The following is an 18142-nucleotide window of genomic DNA, read 5'->3' on the forward strand; positions in this document are numbered from 1 at the left end:
ATTGAACCAATATCCTTGAGAATTCCTGACCGTCCCCCAAGGACCATCAACAGTCAAAGCTCTCTATTTTCCAATCAATCTTCATCTTCACCGATGGTCATGACCGAAAGAACCAGATCCCGGATACAAGTGGCTGAAATGAGCATTCTCTGACGGGTAGCAGGTGTCTCCCTTAGAGACAGTGTGAGGAGTTCTGTCACTCGGGAGAGACTCGAGAGTCGAGCCACTGCCTCTCCGCCTTGAGAGGAGTCGTGGTGGTATCTCATGAGGACGCCTCCCTTTGGAGGTGTTTCAGGCACGGCCAGCTGGGAGGAGAACAAGGGGTCGACTCAGGACCAGATGGAGGGATTATATCCCTTCACTGGCCCACGACCCAGCGACGGATCAGTGGATGAGGTTGGACGAATTATACCATTATTTTCACTCACTAACAACACTGCTGCATCTCTGTATTGATACCAAAGTTCTCAACATGTTCTCAAAGTTAATGAAGTGAATTTAAAAGCCTCTGAACCTATCGCTTCACTTATTAACCACTCGGTCACTGACAGGTTGGATGCAAATATGTGAAATATTTCACAATGTATTTGTTTGAAACAGACAAATTACAGTTGGATATTTCAGAAACTACAATAATAATACATTTGCGAGGCATGATGTTTCTTCTATCTTGAGCACCGGCCCCCTCCCCAAGCCTCATGCCTGTGGGAGGGGAAGTGGTGAGGCAGCTTCAGGAGTAGCTTTGGTTTTCCGTCTTATCCAGTTGGGATCGCTGGTTGTCGGTGTGCAGCGATATTGAGACTTGTCTGTCGCCATGTTCAGGTGATGGACGCTAATAATAGTCGATACGGTTTGCTGAGTCGGGGAAGTGCCGTAAAAATTGATTCCTTTTTTGGATTAAAGATTGCTACATTATATTTGGAACAATTACTGTAAAAAGGGGAGTGTTGGAAAGGGGGATGGCAGACCCACCCTCCCAACCTCCCTCAACTCCAGTCCTGGAGTATGGACGTCCGGATTTGATCATATGATTTTTCAGGGATCAGAATCAGGTGAAAAGTATTGTATTGAACTTTTAAACCAGCACCAACCCCGCAGCACCTCGGGGGCCCAGCCCCAGCCAGAGCTGAGAGACTCGGAGAAACCCTCACTTGGCTGATGTCACTGCTCAGCTTTGCTGCCGATCTCAAGTTATTTCCCTCTACAATGCTGAGATGTTATTTTACATCTTCTACAGTCTATGTGGTTTGAACCAGGGCTGCAAAGAAAAAAAAAAAAACTCTGATAAAAGAGCCGTAGAAGAAGTGATGATGTTGGACGCTGTCGTTTATAAACAGCCCACAGAACAGGCTCAAGGACATCTTGGAAGAAGTGTCCTCTTCGATTCGATTATGCACTGCTCAAGTATCAGATGGGAACTCAACAGCAGACTCGGACTCGGGGGCTCGTGACATCCTTCTTTACAAGCGCACCTGTACAGCAGAGTCATAATGGACTCCAGCCAAGTCATGTGGATCAGACGCACAAGTCCTGCTGGGCTTGTGGGGAGGAATGCTGCGGCTTTGTAGCGACACTTGCCAAGTTTCTTCTTTCAGTTATACATTCATGCCTTCACGTCATGTTGTAGGTTCTGGCTTGAAAATGGAAGACTGACCCTCAGCTCTGTGTTTTACCACACAGGCTCACAGGTTTCAACATGACGTATTGTTATATTGGGATGGTTTCCTCAGTGGGTCTGAGTCCCCCTGTGATGACGTGTATCTGCAGAGCAAACTCAATAATCTTCTTCTCTTTCTTCTCAAACACATCTTCTTTCTGGTCACACTTGAGCCACTGAGGCGAGCCCTGGCCAGGTCCTTGCCGCCCACTTGAGTCTCTTCTCCTCTCCAATAAATGATTCCCACCAGCACCAGGACACATCTTCTCGCCCCCCCTCACACGTTGCGCTCTCCACGTCTCGACCCCAGAGATGACCTGATAGCAGCCGTCGTGAAAGAAGCGTGACGGATATTTAGAATGTAATTACTCTTCTAGAGGAGGGGGCTGATTTAATTCCTGGTGTTCTGGTGTTATTGTCTCGCCGGTGTGCGCGGTCCAACCATCTGTCTGTCGGCGGACAAATCTGTTTAAGGCGACGCTGGCGCTGAAACTGGAGCCGTTATAGCTGATATATATCTGTTGATGTCGGGAGCAACGCGACCTGTCGGGCCTCAGACGCGGAGCTCAGTGGCATCACTTATTTTTAGCACCATCAGGAGGAGTGACGGGTTTTATGATCGTCTCTCCAGTCACTTCATAGTTTGGTGGCTGTAATTCACTTCTGAAGACACAAACGTGTTTGGACATTCTGGAAAATTCAAGAAGCCGAGTCACTTGCAGGAAGTAGTTCAGGAGCTGAATGAGGGTCCCGAGTCTGAGCTCACGATTCTTTGTGGTGGGACTGTTTTGCTTGTTGGATGTGGAATTGGTGACTGAGACTATAGCAGATGAATAAAAAAAAGTTAGTGGTAGACTGGACAAACGTGTAAGCCACATGAGTCAGAATAAAGTTGGTAAACTCAGGTGTGTGAAATATAATGGGTAACGTACAAAACAGAGCAAGTACAAAACAAAAATTCAAAATGGACTTGTCGACTGTGAATGGGATCGACCTGGTAAGCAAAAAATGACTTGATTCACTACAAAATATATCTGTAAATAAACTCATCACACTAGAACTGACTTGGGAAACTGGGAAGTATGAAACCGAACGGCATAGACTCAATCCAACTCGGTGAACTACCAAGTTTGGAGTAAACAAAGAGCAGGATGACCCGAGTCCACTTGGTAAACTAGGAGGTCTGGAATAGACGAGAAAAGCAAGGCGGTCTGAGGTCTCAGTCAGACTTGATTCATTGGTAAATATGGATTAGATTCAGGTCCAAAATAGACTTGGCAAAGTAATAAATTCAACTGACTTGTTTAGCTGGGAAGTCTGAAACAGAGGGTGCAGGGTTTTGTTCCAACTAACCCCCTGGACACCTTCTCGCCAAACACGTAACTGTTGACTGTTATCAGTCGATGGTCAGTCTGGTTCTGTTTGTTTCAGCTGGCACCTGATTGGTTAACCTGTGTGTGCTTTGCAGGGTTGGAACAAAAACCTGGACCCATTGTGGCTCTTTAAGAAATGGCTTGAGACCCCAAGACTCAAGGTCCAAAATTGACTAGCTGAAATAATAACTTAGACTTGGCAAGTGATGACTAGACTTGATCATCTATTCTAGTCTTTAAGAAGACTAGAAAAACTAGGAAGTCTGGGTCAAATGGAAAGTCTGGGACAGACTTGGTTTACCAACAGATCCACAGTAGTTTAAAATTTCAAATGAGACATGGTGGACTTGGAAGTCTGGATTTAGACTTGATCAACAACTTCGAAATAGACTTGGTAAACTGGACCCGGTAATGAAGGAAGTCCTGCTCATTATAAAGTTAATCAAATCCAAATTGAACTCCGCAAACAGGAAGTCTGGAATGAACTTGATAAACCTGTAATTGTGTTTTATATCCCACCGGAGGATCAGTCAGCTGTCGATCGCCCAGCAGACACGTGGCCTCTCAGCCGGCACTCAGGCGCAGTCAACCTGCCAATAAACACTTGTCCGACACGTTGTCCTCCCAAAAAACCCATTTCGTTCTCATGGTGAGACGAGTGCATGATGTCAGCGATGATGTCACAGCGCATCTGCTCCATTCTCTCGTGGCCCTTGTTTCAGATCAACAACCTTGAAGGGTCAAACGTGAGCGTCTCATCCGATGGTGACATCGTGATTCAGGTCAGACTCAAGTTCGTCCTGAGAGTCCCGCGTCACCGCCGGAGCACAGCGAGGATCAGGAGAACGAATGCGACTCAGATTGAATAATCCTGCACCAGACAACCACCAAAGTCTCCCGAGACTCAGTTGAAGTTTGAAGGGAAGTTTTTTTAATAACTTAGCAGACAGATTTTATATTGCTCCTTATTTTTAACACCCCGAAGATGAAACTTCTCAGGTGCCTCTGTACGCCTGCAGCGTAAGTTCTACATAAAAGATAAGACAATTTAAAGCAACTCTCATTGGGCAGAAGAAGTGTACTAGAGAGTATTATTCCTCGCAGGCTGATCCTTCACAGGCGGCTGCTGTGCTGCAGCAGGACACCATGCTCAGGTCTGCGTCCCGCCTGTCAGCAAGCGTCAGCTGCTGGGAGGAGAGCGTCGAGGCCACCGGGTGACCACGGTGACAGCAGCTCTCGTGGACGACAGACGCCATCGCTGGAGGTGACAGGTCCAGTCGAGCCAGCGCTGACAGTGAGAGCGAGGAGACCTGCATGAGTTGCTGCACTCGTGGTGACACGGGACGTCTCCAGACTCTGTTTACACGCGTGTCAGTTTTTGCCACCAGCAGAAGGAAAAGTGCAGCCTCGCCCTTCTGAAAGGTTAAAGACTGAGACGACTGCAGAGCTGGCTGTTCAAAAAGAGTCGGCCCGTGGGCCAAAGAGGGTCTTAGGAGACAAGACAAGGACTTTGGAGTCCATCATTGTGGCTGTGTTAGCTACTGCAAAACATTAAAACAAAGGAGTCCATGTTTAATTCTGTGTATGAAATCGACAATTACATTCAACAATGCGAATTATCTAGCTATGCGTTTGCTATCGGTTTCAGTTTCAATTGAACACCGATAGCTCAGGGTAGCAAATGACGCTACGATGAAGATGCTATGGAAGGGATGCTAATATTGCTCAGCTAACAAGTGCAATTGTAATAAAACATACTATACATACTATTCACATTCAGCTCACAGTTGAGTTGGAAAAGTGAACGCGTCCTATGGTGAAGCCAAAGGCAGGTGTTGCTAAGCAGGTCTTTACCAGCAGCTAGCTGCTACCAACAAATAACAACATTGCTCGTGATTTACACTTTTTCTTATTTGATTCGTTATTTATCATATTTACTGCATGTAAATAACAACTCAGAACATTTTTATTGCAGGAATTAAGCTAATTTCTAAGTCGAAAAGTTAACTTGTAGCAAACAAAAGGTACTATAATGCTGAAGTTCTTGTGGTATGTTGCTCTTTCCAAAAGATCAAACACATATATCAGTACAAACTTGAGCCTTATGTTTGCACTGCCAAGTTTGTAGTCCTTCTCACATTCATAAACAGCAAGGAAGTTTCCAGTTGTGCTTCTAAAACTGTGTCATGTCGCACCAGCTCCAAATAGATGCGTCTTACCATGTTGCTTGTGGGATAGTCTCTCTGGCACGTCCTGGGTCTGCCCTGGGCCTCCGCCCACTTGCCTGTGATACCTCTTCGTCGAGATCCAAATACACACTGCAGCACACCACAGCCTGAGGTTCCAACCTTCTTGCAGTAAGGCCACCGAGCTACCGGCTGGAAATTGCCATGCTGCGCTGCAGCTGCGGAGTTTAACCTCAGAGTCCAGCCTGAACAAGGATGACAAAATGAGGTCTGGCTCTCTGACTGATCACCTGCGGTGGCAGAGATGGAACCTGTAACCTCTGCGCCGCTCTCTCCCCGCGGCTCCATGCGACAGCCTGAAGCTAAAAACGACAGACTATATTACATTTCTGGAGCAGTTTTCAAACATTTTAATAGAAGCAGCGGATCATTGTGTGACATCGTCGTGACACGGAGAGTTAACATATGAAAGAGGCTTTAATAGGCCCGTTTCAGGCAGGCTGGCTTATAAACGTCGCGCAGGTGCAGCGCTCTCATCTGCATCTCGCTGCTTACTCTCATTAGGGAACCATAATTTGCAGGCATTCACCGGGCTTCAAAGCGGCTCCTTCCAAGAAATAAACACTAATATCCTTCGCAGATTCAACACAGCATTTGAAGATTACATTTCAAGACTCCAAATCTGGCCTGTTGCATTTTTCCAGCGCCCCGTCAGTCATGACACAGTTTTAATCCGCCAGTATTGGTTTTAGCAGATGAGAGCGGAGCTTTATTCGCTCCAGCGACACATTCACTCTTTCCTGCGCCGCTCCAAGCCTGCAGTATCTGCCCTCGCCACGCCACGGCTCGGCCCCGTGTCATGTTCGCCTTGCACTCCCGCGATTGATGGTGCGTCCCCGCGCATGACAGGCCCTGGTCTGCAGTGGCTGCAGAACAGAACGCCGCACTAATATCGTCATTACACTGATTAATTAGGCGCGGATAAAAGCCTGCCTGGAAAATACATCAAAGAGCGGCATAATGTGCCTGTTGAGGCTTCAGTTCCCCGTCACTCAACTAAATTTCCATTGATGACCAGGCGCGGTTTTGTTCTCGCCCATCAACACAAGCTCGGTCAGATTCATCAGAGAGCACATCACTTCAGAAGCGACGCTGCTCGAGTGTCGCTCAGCTTCGGGTAAAACACATCATTAAAATCATCAAAATAATTCTTCTTAAGATCACTCATTAAAAACCACAAAGAAACGATTAACTCAAGAAATATTATTTGGACAGATAAGGACGATAGCAATGTCCTGTCGCTGTCCTGCTCTTTTGCCTTCCTAAATTGCTGACAGCAAACCTCGATGTTAGCCAAGTGAGGTGTCACAGAGAGGTGGGGAACATTGCTATGATAATGCAGCTGCTTGAATTTTACTGGCAGTGGTGGGTCACTGTTCTACCCCTTGCGGAACTTCCAAACCTTCACAACTCTCACTCAGGCCTTGCCAACTTGTTACACCCAAGTGACCACCATCTTTCTGAGACCATCTACATAGTTCTCTCTTTTAATGCAGGTGTTGCTTGTCAAAGTAGAAGCACCCGAATGTTCTAGTTTTGATGTGCTACTGTCCCTTTAAGAGTTTGATCATGTGACAAGTGAGGGAGGAGGAGGTGCAGGCTGGTGGGAGGAGTTGGAGGAGGAGTTATATGTGAGAAGGAAGTTGTTTGTAGATTTGGAGAGCTGTTTTGTTTATGCTCTTGTTAAAGAATAAAGGGAGTGATGAGACAGTGGTGTATCGCAGAAGGTGAACCACGATATGCCGAGGGAACCCTGTAATTCAGAGTGGATGATGCCTGTCCCAATCCGGCGCCAACCCCTGGTCAAACCTGGACATGCACCTGGACACACAATTCCCTTTTCCCCAGGCCGGTCTTGTGTCTGGTGCCTCTTAGGGCTCAGCAATGTGAGGCGACGACTTAAAGACAATCTCCTATTCCGTTCGCTGCTTCAACAAAAGTTCCAAGACGTTCCAGCTCGGGTTGTGGCTAATGATAACAAGGATGGACCGCAAGACCGGGTCGAGGTTCCATTGGACTCATAAGACAATGAACATTTGGACATTTGTCCATTTCATACAAGAGGACACATCTAACCCTCCAAAGATCTAGGAGCAGTGTCAAGTGAAATTATTGGGGAAAAATAAATGCTCGTAAACAACAATGGCTGCCGTTGCAAATCGATTTTGTTATCTACCTCCTGTCCTATCTGCGGCACCGTATGGGATCCCTGGCAAAGCTCATGGAAATGCCCTGATACGGGTAACTGCCCGAGCCTACCCAGACCACAAGGTGGCAAAACCCCTGTCTCACTTGCTTCCAGTTTACTTCAGTGCCCAAGCTCCTGAAAGGTGAACCATTGTCCCGTTACTTTCTCCTGCAGCAGCTCATCATTGTCCTGCATCCAACTTACATATTCAGCCAGCAGACCCTCATGTGGAATATACCCACATACATGTCCCAAGTGCCGTCAATCTGTGACTTGAATCCTACTAGATAAGCATCTGATGGTGTCATGTGACCATCCCACTTCTGATGCCATTGGTCTCCGAGAGTTTCGAAATCCTGGAACGTACTACACATCATGACAACTTCCTCACATTAGAGTCAAAGACTGTGACTCGGCAATGATTTTTAATAGCTATGACGAAGACCCTGGCTTGTCTCCAGCCCTCTTGAGCCTCTCGTAGGTTTGTGCCTCGTCACTAATCCTGATTTTTCGGGCAGGAGTCACACCGCTGCTCGCAACCTTCAGCTGAACAGCTCCGGTGAGGCTAAGCTGCTTATCACCTGCCCGCTGCTTGTTTAGTTTTACAATGGCATGTGGGAGCTGGAGTGTGGAGCTAGAATACCTAGCGCCAGACATTGCTGGTGGCTAACTGGCCACTTGATTCTGGATCCTTCTGGGACTGACTCTCCATGGATCCACTAGAACCGGAGACGCCCGGATTTTGTTTTGTTTGCATAATTGCCTAGGTATAATTAAAGGATAGAGCGTCTCATGTGGCCGATTCATTAGCGCGTCTGCTAACTCTGCTGCTGGAGAATCTTAATCTCCCTCCCTCAACGGCTCAGATAGTTGGATGTAAACAATTCCCTCTGAACAGCAGCAGAAAGTCGGTGTGAAATATCCTGGATGACTGAGAATTTCACATTCTCTCTGGGTGGAGGGAGAAACGTGACGCTGTTATGAATGATGCATATCAAAATGATCTACAAAGGATTTGTTCAATATAAACCACATCCTGCACCTCTAGACGCCTCATGTGGTTTACGCACTTTTCCGTTATCAGTGGAGACTGTTTCATGGGTGTTTATATTCAGCTCAGCTCTGATTGGATGCTCTTCAATGCAACCTTTGAGCGCATGGCGTGAAAGATAACTAGTCTCTCACACAGACATTATGGAAACACACTTCCAACTGACTTAAACAGCAAAGACGCAGCTGTCAGTGAACATTCGCGGTCTGTGTCGAACACTTGCGCTTGATCACCCAGTCCACCTTCACCCAGTCATTTCTCACATCCCACTGCTGACACCATTCCTCAGGTTGGCTCCCTATTTTGACCCAGTCAGTGACAGAAATGTTAGGATCCTTGTGGATTAGTTATTGGTTGTTAAAGAGGCAGTTAATGGCCTTGTTTTTCAGTTTGATATTTTGAACAGAATCACAGTAAAATGAAAGTCCACAGGAGACTGACGGCGGGTGCGGAACGAAAACCTTGCAAACGTCAGGTATGAACTTATTATAATTATTATATTTATAATTACTATTTTTTTTAAATCAAAAGAATGAATAAATTAAACATTCCATTACATCAATTCAACAACATCTAAGAACCAAAATCCATCATAAAACAAAAATCATTTCACCATCATCACCAAAAAATAATACATTTGAAAAAAGAAAATAGTTGAAAATAGACCTGAAACAAATACATTGATCATGTTTCATGCATTGATGACTGATTGGTTTGGTGTGTAAGCTTGAAAATGATCAATGTTTTGATGCACGCTAACATCTATGCTCAAGTCAACGCGAGTTCCAGTCAGGCCCCTCCCACCACTGACATGTCATGACACAAGTCTGAGGAGGATAGGTTCAGGTGGAGGAGGAAGATGACTTGCATCTCACCACGAAAGACTCAACCTCACCACTGGAATCATGTGGTTGGTGCTTATCAATCCACACACGTTTTGTGGCGTCGCATGACCATCCCGCTCCTGACACCACTTGTCACTTGTTCGACGATTATGCACACACATTCAGACACCGAAAGCAGGACACTTAAAGACACAAAACTCACGCTCCATCCAAAGTCCAGCAGTGCCACCTACGACACCATGAAATGGATTCAGCTCCACATTTGTATTCCATGCAGGGGACGTATATTTTCTGTCCTTATTGAATTCAGTCTGACCGAAAGTGTCGATAAACCCTGAAGACCGTTTTCATCAAAACATTTTCCATCCCACCTTTTTAGTATTTCTGACCACAGCGTTTCTGATTTAGTCATTTTCATCTCTTTGCGTCAGACTCGCCTGCGCGGTGTGATCAGCATGCAGCTGATCACAACTGACTGGGCTGAAAATGCTGCAGTGTGGAGAAGACAGGTGGACTGGACTTTTTGTTCCAATGTTGGCTACAACGTGGATCTAATAAAAGATTCCCAGAGCTGCGAGGAAAATGTTCACTTCGCTCTTATGCATGAAAATCATCGCAAAGTCAGCAGATGAAAAATAGTCATGTCTCATTACGTTTCTGGTCATTTAGCGAACACATTCATCCACAGCAAGTAGCATCGGCGACCTTGCCTCAGGGCCACACTGCTTATTGAACCCATGACCTCCTACTTTGTAGTCATTGATGCTACCAAGTGCGCTAACCAGCCACTCCTCCTCCATGCAGAGTGACCGTGAGCTGCCGGTTCCTGATCCAGACCAGAGCATCGTCTCACTATCTTATTCTATGTTATGGTACTGACTCCCCTGGAAAGCCTCAACAGAGTCAAACCAGTGGCAGCACTCCCTCTGGCTCAGCTCTTTTAAGAATTTAGTAGCGCATATTCTGAATTGTTAGCAGTGCCTTTGGTGGTCGAGTCCATTCATACATTTACAACTTCTTGTTCCCTAATGGACTTGCAGTGGGCGGAGCCTTTCCCAGCTACACGGAGAAAGAGGCGGGGCTGTAGCCTCACATCGAGACAGTTCTAATCCAGCCTTAGGCAACTGTGGGATTTGGTTCTCTTTGCTGGGAGTATATATGTTCCCTTTCAGCCTCTGCTTCACATTTTGCTCTCCAGTTTCCTCCCACTACCCAAAAGCATACAATTTATTGAGACCTAAATTTTGAGTCAGTGTGTGTCCTGTGATGAACTGTTTCAGTTGCACAACAAACTGAGCCTCCCATTCCAATTCTGTAATGCAAGTATTCTGCACATACGTCATAGAAAGAACTTTCTTTAGACCTGAATCACTAAGAAAAATGAATACTTTTTGTTTTATATTTAATTTTATCATTAGTATTTACATCACAGCAAGACAGACAATGTACTGGAAAATGATAAGAAAGATAACATATATAAAAGCTCTTGCATTACCACGTGCAGCATGTTTTAAAATAAATAATTCTTCCACAGTGTCTTTCAATCAAAACAATCATAGAGAATCTTCCATGCGTACTTCTATGATTTTTCTCTGAATGATTCCTCTTGCAACACAATTCAAAACAACGGATGTGGGCCGCAGTGCAACGCGCATGCGCACACAACACTCCGATAACTTGTGCTGGTGAGATGCGGCGACTGTCGTACGACTACCAGCGAGGCGAGACGATCCGTTTTGGATCCGAAATTGGCGAGTCAATATCGGTCTGGGGTGAAACGTCAGTGCGAATTTCTTTTGTTCTAATTTATTTTTCCCCATATGAAAGTTGTTACACGCCGTACTAGATTTGAAATTGTAAAAAAAAAACGTATAGAATACGGGGAAAACGTATAAGTTGACAGGAATGGGTGTAGGGCATGGATTTCCTTGTCTATTGAGACCACTGAAAGGTGCTAGGAAGTCCATTATTTTAGCCCAAAGAACAGACCGAGATGATTTGAGGATTGTGTTTTGACCAGTTTGGGATTAAAGTCAACTTGCTCTGTGTCAAAATCATTCATACACTGAGCGACATCTTCATGAGATTGTTGGTTGCAGAAGCTCTGCAAACAGAGGCAGTCATAGTTTCTGACCTCAGCTTGAGTGGAATGCAACCTTTTCAACCAAAAACAGAGCGTTCCCCAGAAAGAACGCTCCTCACCAAGCACTCCTCAGGCACTTTTCCTCGGGGGAACCAGTCTATCCCATCTTTGAATTCAAGTGGAGTGTCTGGTCCCACAACCAGGAATGACAAGAAACGGCCTTGGACTTCAGTAGTCGTGTTTTGAAATCCGCGAGCTGTGCGCGTGCACTGGCGTCGTGATGCTCCGCTCATCGCAAGCCCTCGGAACACGGTGCTGTAATCTGATGAAGAGGGGAAAGCTAAGACATTAGCGAATAAAGCAATTCAATTTCACGCACCATTTATTAAAAATGTCACCACAATAAGAAACACAGAGCTATTATCAGACATCCTCGGTGGAAACATGTCAGACTGAAGGATTGATGTGCTCAACAGCCAGGCAGCCAGGATTTATGGCTGATGCTGGGGCAACATTTCACACTTCTCTCAACATCTTCACAGGATTTCCTTCCCTCCTGATTGTTTCCTCAATTAGCCTGACAACTTAGACTTGCTGCGGATTAGCAGCTGTCTTTATATTCTCAAGCATCTCTCATGTCTCCAGGCTTGTTCCTCCTGTGGCAACCTGGCTTCTTCACCGTCCCCCAGCTTGTATCTGCCGCTGCTTCCATCGTTGTTCATACTGTATTGGCTCTTTAAGGACCCACTACACTCATCAAACTAGGGAAAATGTTTCCTTACGCAAGGACAATGCTGTGTGGTCATGTAAAACATGAATGAATAAACAATAATATGCCCAATTATTTATATAAATGTTGTTATTTGAAACATTATTTTTGACATTATTTACTTCAATTTTTTTATTTAATTTCACCAATATAAATGTAATTTAAATACGTAAAATACTTTTTATTTATTTCATGCTTCGGTGAGCAACTGCTCACTACTGTACCACCTTCACCTGGAGGGATATATGAATCTTTTTGTCACTGATGCAGACATTATTTATAGCTGCACAGTGGCAAGACGCTCAGTGTTGCCATATTAGGAGGGGACCCCTTGGTGGGCTACCAAAAAAAGGGTTAGAAGGGTCATAAAATGGGGGCGACATCTGACATTTACTTTGAGATTTTTGGCCAATTTTCAGAACCGGATTGGCCAACTGGACTGGTCAATTTTGTGTCATGGCAAGATTTTATTTTATTTTATTGTTCATTACTACATCTAGATTAGATCTTCACTGGCCTTGGCACTGAAGCTGATTCTGATCAGACTGTTAAATACAACAATGGATGTAACTGGATGGAAGTAACTTCCCAGCTGCTACAATGTTTCAGTTTTTGTTTCTACAGTTTACATACAGGTCATTCTGTTAGTGTGTTTTCTGTTTCACACTTCACTTTACTTTACTTACTTGCACTTAGTAGTATTACTTTTGAACTCATCAGTATTTATTTAGTATTTATTGTATTGTAAGTTATTATTATTATGCAAGTAATATGAATAGAACCATAAGCCAAGCAACAACATTTCGTTGCCAAGGTCTCCCTGCTGTGTTTTCGTGTCGAAGTCGAAGTCTAGTCTGAGATGGGCAACATGTCGGGCTTGAAGCCGTCCCATCACAGATCCCTCTCTGCCTTCCCCTATGTTCCCCCTCTCAGTTCCAAATGTGTTCAGTAAAATGTAGTGAAGCTCCTTGTGACCTGATGCCAAGACAGAATAGACCTCAGTAGCTCGATAAACCCTTATTTCAGAATCATAGTGCGGCAAGCTGCCATCTTGGCTTGGTGTGTTTGGGGGACAATTCAGGTAAATTCCCATCAGGGGTTGCCTCAACTCCCCCGCCTCAATTTGTCTTGACCATCCTCCGGTCCAGGGGTGTCAAACCGAACCCCAGACGGCCCGTTTGGGCTTCAGTTTGACACCTCTTCATGTGCTCACTCAACACATCCATGAACCTCCTGGGTTGTTGTTTCACTGAGAGAAAAAGAACTAGAATATTAGCAAACAAAGGAGAGGAAGTGTTTGCTTTTGAGGTAACACGACAAGTTTTAAACAGAGACAACTTAAGGGTTTTCCACCAGTTGCTGAAGGAAATAAGAACGTTGGGTAGTCGCTAGTGTTCTGGTTCAAAAGCCCACCAAGCCTCGTGGGGCCATGCAGAAAGATTCCAAACCAGCATGGTTGATCTGAGTTGCCAGTAATACATCGAGTGGTCCTGATAGTGGCCACCACCAACTGTTGAGTGTGTGTGTGTGAGACTCAGCTGCTATTTTTGCTATCATGAAGTGGAAAAGTCATTTCAACCTACAGTAACTCTGGGAATTGATTGGTGCCTTTTCACTTCGGCTACAGGAAAGCTTGGAACTTTTATCGATTTTTCGATCAGCGTTGCCGGAGATCAAGGACACATTTGGCTCCATCTAACATATTTGCTCATCTTTTTCCCAGCATGCCTCAGTGGCAGCTCGCTTTCATCTCCGTCTGGCGTGACCTCAGACATCTAACTCAGCAGCCAGCGTTTCCTTGAGAGTCAAAGTTTTACGACCAAAGTTCATTTTCCACGCGAAATGAGATGAAGGAAGGAGATTCACTCCCCAGACGCCTCAAACTCTGGACGACCCTGTGATTGTTTATGCAGACAGCGCTGCTCCCCAAACCTCCTTCCATTACTGCGCCTAGATACTGACCCCGGAGGTCACCGTGTGTTTGTCTGTGTGTGAAAGGATGGGATCAGAGGGGGACAAGGACCAAGCGTTCTTCAATGTCAGGATGGAAACAGGCTTCAGTGTAGGTTTTTAAATGACATTGGAATGCAGTCGCATGGATTTACTCCTGTTTCCTCCCAGTCCAAAACCATGCAGAGGTTGAGTACTTTAAATTGTCCCTCAGAATGTGTGAATGCAGCGTGTGATAAGGAAGCATGGTAGAAGACAGTCTTCATTCCATGTGATCCTGACCCAGGTAGAGGAGTTCGTGTGAGGGAAGGACGGACAGATCTCCACTTCAGTCCGCCATGGTGAAGAAAGAGCTGAGCCAAGAGACACAGCTCGTGGCAGCACCTGGAGAGAAGCCAGTGTAGGCAGCTGACATGTCGTGTCACAACATTCTAAAGTCCGTGCTGAGCTAAAACAGGAACTTGTGAATCCTACTTTGTGTCTGCAAAAAGACTTTTTTCTCCCAGTGAACAAGGATCTCAGATACTATGACTCTTCCCAGTCATGCCCTCCATCTTTTCTTAACCGAGTCACAGAGCTGTTAGTGGTAGTATTTGTTTGTAGATTAGAAAGTCAGTACTAAACACTGACGGCAAAGAGAAAATGGGCTTTTCCAGCACCACAAAAATGGTGTGGAAAAACGCTCTCGTGAAATTCCTTTACAACTTTTTGTAGCCGAATCTCAAACAGTTCCTAGAAGTCACCAGATGTTGCTCATGGAATCACATCACGTTTATATGGTTGTTGAAATCTAAGCGGAACAACCCAAATAACCGTCCTTAAATGGGGTTAACAGCAGGTCCAAAAGCTACAAAAAGGTCCAAAATCTGAGTCATAGCCGAGTGTGGGAACCAGATCTGACGCAGGAAGTATCCATCAGACCCCATGTGATGTAATGGCGAGGAAGACGACACAGTGGCGGTGTTTGTCTGCGTTGGCTTGTTCTCAGGATGAGGCGCGAGGAGGTCGGGTCCGACTCACAGCTGAGGCCCAGATAATAGCCCGTCGACATCTTTCTTTGATTTGGCCTCTGGTACTCTGACGTCTGACACAACGTCTCCAGAACACCGTCCTGCTCACAAAACAGTCTATTTCCAAACCTGCTCCTCACTTTCCTTTTTAGGGGATACGAGCGGAAACCTTGGCAGGCAGCAGTTTCCATGAGGTCAGCGAGTGCAGCATTCCAGATGGAGCGTGAGTTCTGTGGGAGCCGGCTAATTGAATAAATCAGGTGATTTATGTACCTGATTCACGTCTGATGCGCGCTTGTTTCAACACTCACAACACAGCTGGACTGGACGTGCAGGGATGTTCCGAAGCTGCTCGTAATCAGAGGAAGTTTGTGGAACAGTTCAACCTGATTGTGAAGAAGAGAGTGCAGCCGGGGTGGAGACGAGTGCGACGTCAGCGTGGATCGTACAGCTGCCATGAGGGAGGGTTTAGAGCGGTGGGTCTGGACCCTAAAGTGGGTCGCAAGAACAAAAAAATTAAACTATACATAAACTGGTTTGTTGTTTTACTTGAAATGCATTTTTTCTTGACTGTATTTTGAATCCAATAAAGATCAGTTTATTTTCTGGGTTTGAGTCACAACTAGTCATTTTTGGATCCCAAAACTAGAGCACTATGGGGTGACCAGGACTAGGTGAGAATTGAGAATGTCAGAGCTCAGATGCTAGTTTCAAACAGTGATGGGCAGATGAGGCTTCATGAAACAGTGTCCACATTTTCAGGGCCCCATTTGCCCAAATACCTCCAGAATTGAACAGCTGTTTCAGTGAAACCTCACATTGATTTGAAACTGAGACTGGCCTCGAGTGGGCTGTGAAGGCACGGACACTGTTTCGAGAAGCTTCACTAGTTTTGAAGTCTCCGACCAGAGCTTGAAGGCTGAGCAGCTGGCATCTCAAATCCTCATCCAAGCGCCGCAGATATGAAGGAATTAATTGACATGTCGTGAGTTTGGCGACTCCCACGCCGACCACGAGGAGCGGCTCGGGTGACAGACGTGTCAGTCACAGCAGCAGGAGAAAGCTGGGACACTCAGGAAACGTGAAACTGAAGAAGTTTCTTCGGGGAACAGATGCTCTTTCTCCGAGCGTGACGCTCGCAGGATGCCTGCCAGGGCTCTCGCTGCCAGGAATAACAATATTCAGTCATCACAACTCCGGAGCCCAGAGTGGAAATAAATGCCCGAGCATGACCGGGAAATTAACGCTGCAGCTGGAGATCAGCGGTGCAGATGTTGCAGGGTTGGTGCTGTCACGGGTTCGCAGCCTTCATGAGCCAGCCATTCCTCACACTTTCAGCATCACAGAGCTCGAATTCTGTCCACACAGCATCACTCGCTGTTGGAGGAATTCATAAAATAAAAACACTCTTGTCTATTTGATGGGCTGTGACAATTTAATGAGCAGTGAAGCAGAATAATAACAATAGGTATTATTCTTATTTTACAACTAGAAGAGAACAGTGATGACACATTTGTTTAATTATATATTTTAAAATTATTTAAGAATATATAGATATTTTTGCAAGTTTGTAAGTTAAATGATACTGACAGAAAAATAAACATCAATATTGATGTTCAATTTATAGTATTTTTCTACCAAATTTGTATTGCTTTTTCATACAACTGAATTTATTTTATTTATTTATTGTCAGTATATATCCTCATCTTTACATTGAAATACTTCCTTTTTACTTGTTGAGTGTGAAATATCTTTTCTATATATTTTTTAATGACTTCAAGTAGTTTCTTTTTGTTCTCAGTTCCATACATGATTGTATAATAATAATAACTTTGTCCGTTGTCTGTTGTAATATTTAAATTGAATCACTCAATTTTTAGGGATTCTTTATACATACATTTATACATGCTTTGTGCTTTGTGCGTTTTATTAATCTGAGGCCTTTAATGTGGAATAAAACATGATTATTATTTTTTATTTTAGTTTCATGTTTTATATCATTGTTTACATTTCTAATACATTTTACATAACAAGACGAAAGCATGTAAATATCTTCAGTAAAAATATAGAATACGTAAAGTGAGAGGCGACTGTCAACCTTTTGTAATGTCCCAAGTGAACAATGTTTTAAATGCCTTCCACCTCACTGACCGCTCCTGCTTCAGTCTGAGCCGCGGCTACATGGAGGAAGAGTTGAAGGACGCGCTGACCTGCTCCTCCTCAGTCAGCATCATCAAGCACAAATGTCAGTGATGACGATGCTCCCGAGGATGACGAAGACTCTTCTGTGTGGAAACTATGACGAACCCATGACTGAAATGCAACACTGATAGATGACCTTTCTCTCGCCAAGGTGAGTGAGTCATGTGACGAGACGCAGAAGTGAAACTCGGGATAAGTTAAGTGAGACGTCTCCTCCTCGACACCTAGAGGTCGGATTGAGGCTGGAAATGAAATACGAGTCCAGACCCCGTAGGTGTACTTGTCCTTCCAGGTGAAATGCCACTCTGGCACAGGAATGAACTTTTCGCCTCAGAAAGTTTTCTCTCTCATTTTGGTCCAGTGTTTTCTGTGGCTGCACCTGTCGTGTCCCGCCGTCACCCGACTCCTCGGTTTCATTCAGCGAGCAGATGTCCCGGGCTGAGTGTGGTCAACAACACACAACTCTGTTTACTGAGGGTTGGACTGGAGCACACAGAAGCCGCCGCTGTCGCGTCGTAGAAGGTTTTAATTAAAAGTTCAATCAGGGCGTTACGTTACGGTTGCCTGAGAAGTTGACAGACATGTTGCTCTCATGTTTCATATAAGGCCTCTTTTCATGAGCTCATGTCTGAATTAAGACCTCGGAAAGTGGATCCATTATTCTCTAAAGTCAGGTCATGGGAGCAGCAGGTCATAACTGATCTGTCCAGCGCTGAGCTGCCTTCTGTGGGAGGCTCAAAGGCTCTACTCTGAGTCTCTCCAGGATGC

General features: G+C 45.1%; 1 protein-coding gene across 1 annotated transcript in view; it reads right to left on the reverse strand.

The window, feature by feature from the left end:
• The window catches only part of kcnk3a (potassium channel, subfamily K, member 3a), a 34048-nt gene that overhangs the window by 4296 nt on the left and 11610 nt on the right, over positions 1 to 18142 (reverse strand). The gene's annotated exons all lie outside the window — the stretch shown is intronic.

The sequence above is a fragment of the Synchiropus splendidus genome, chromosome 12, assembly GCF_027744825.2.
Source record: "Synchiropus splendidus isolate RoL2022-P1 chromosome 12, RoL_Sspl_1.0, whole genome shotgun sequence".
NCBI classification, from domain to species: Eukaryota; Metazoa; Chordata; class Actinopteri; order Syngnathiformes; family Callionymidae; genus Synchiropus; species Synchiropus splendidus.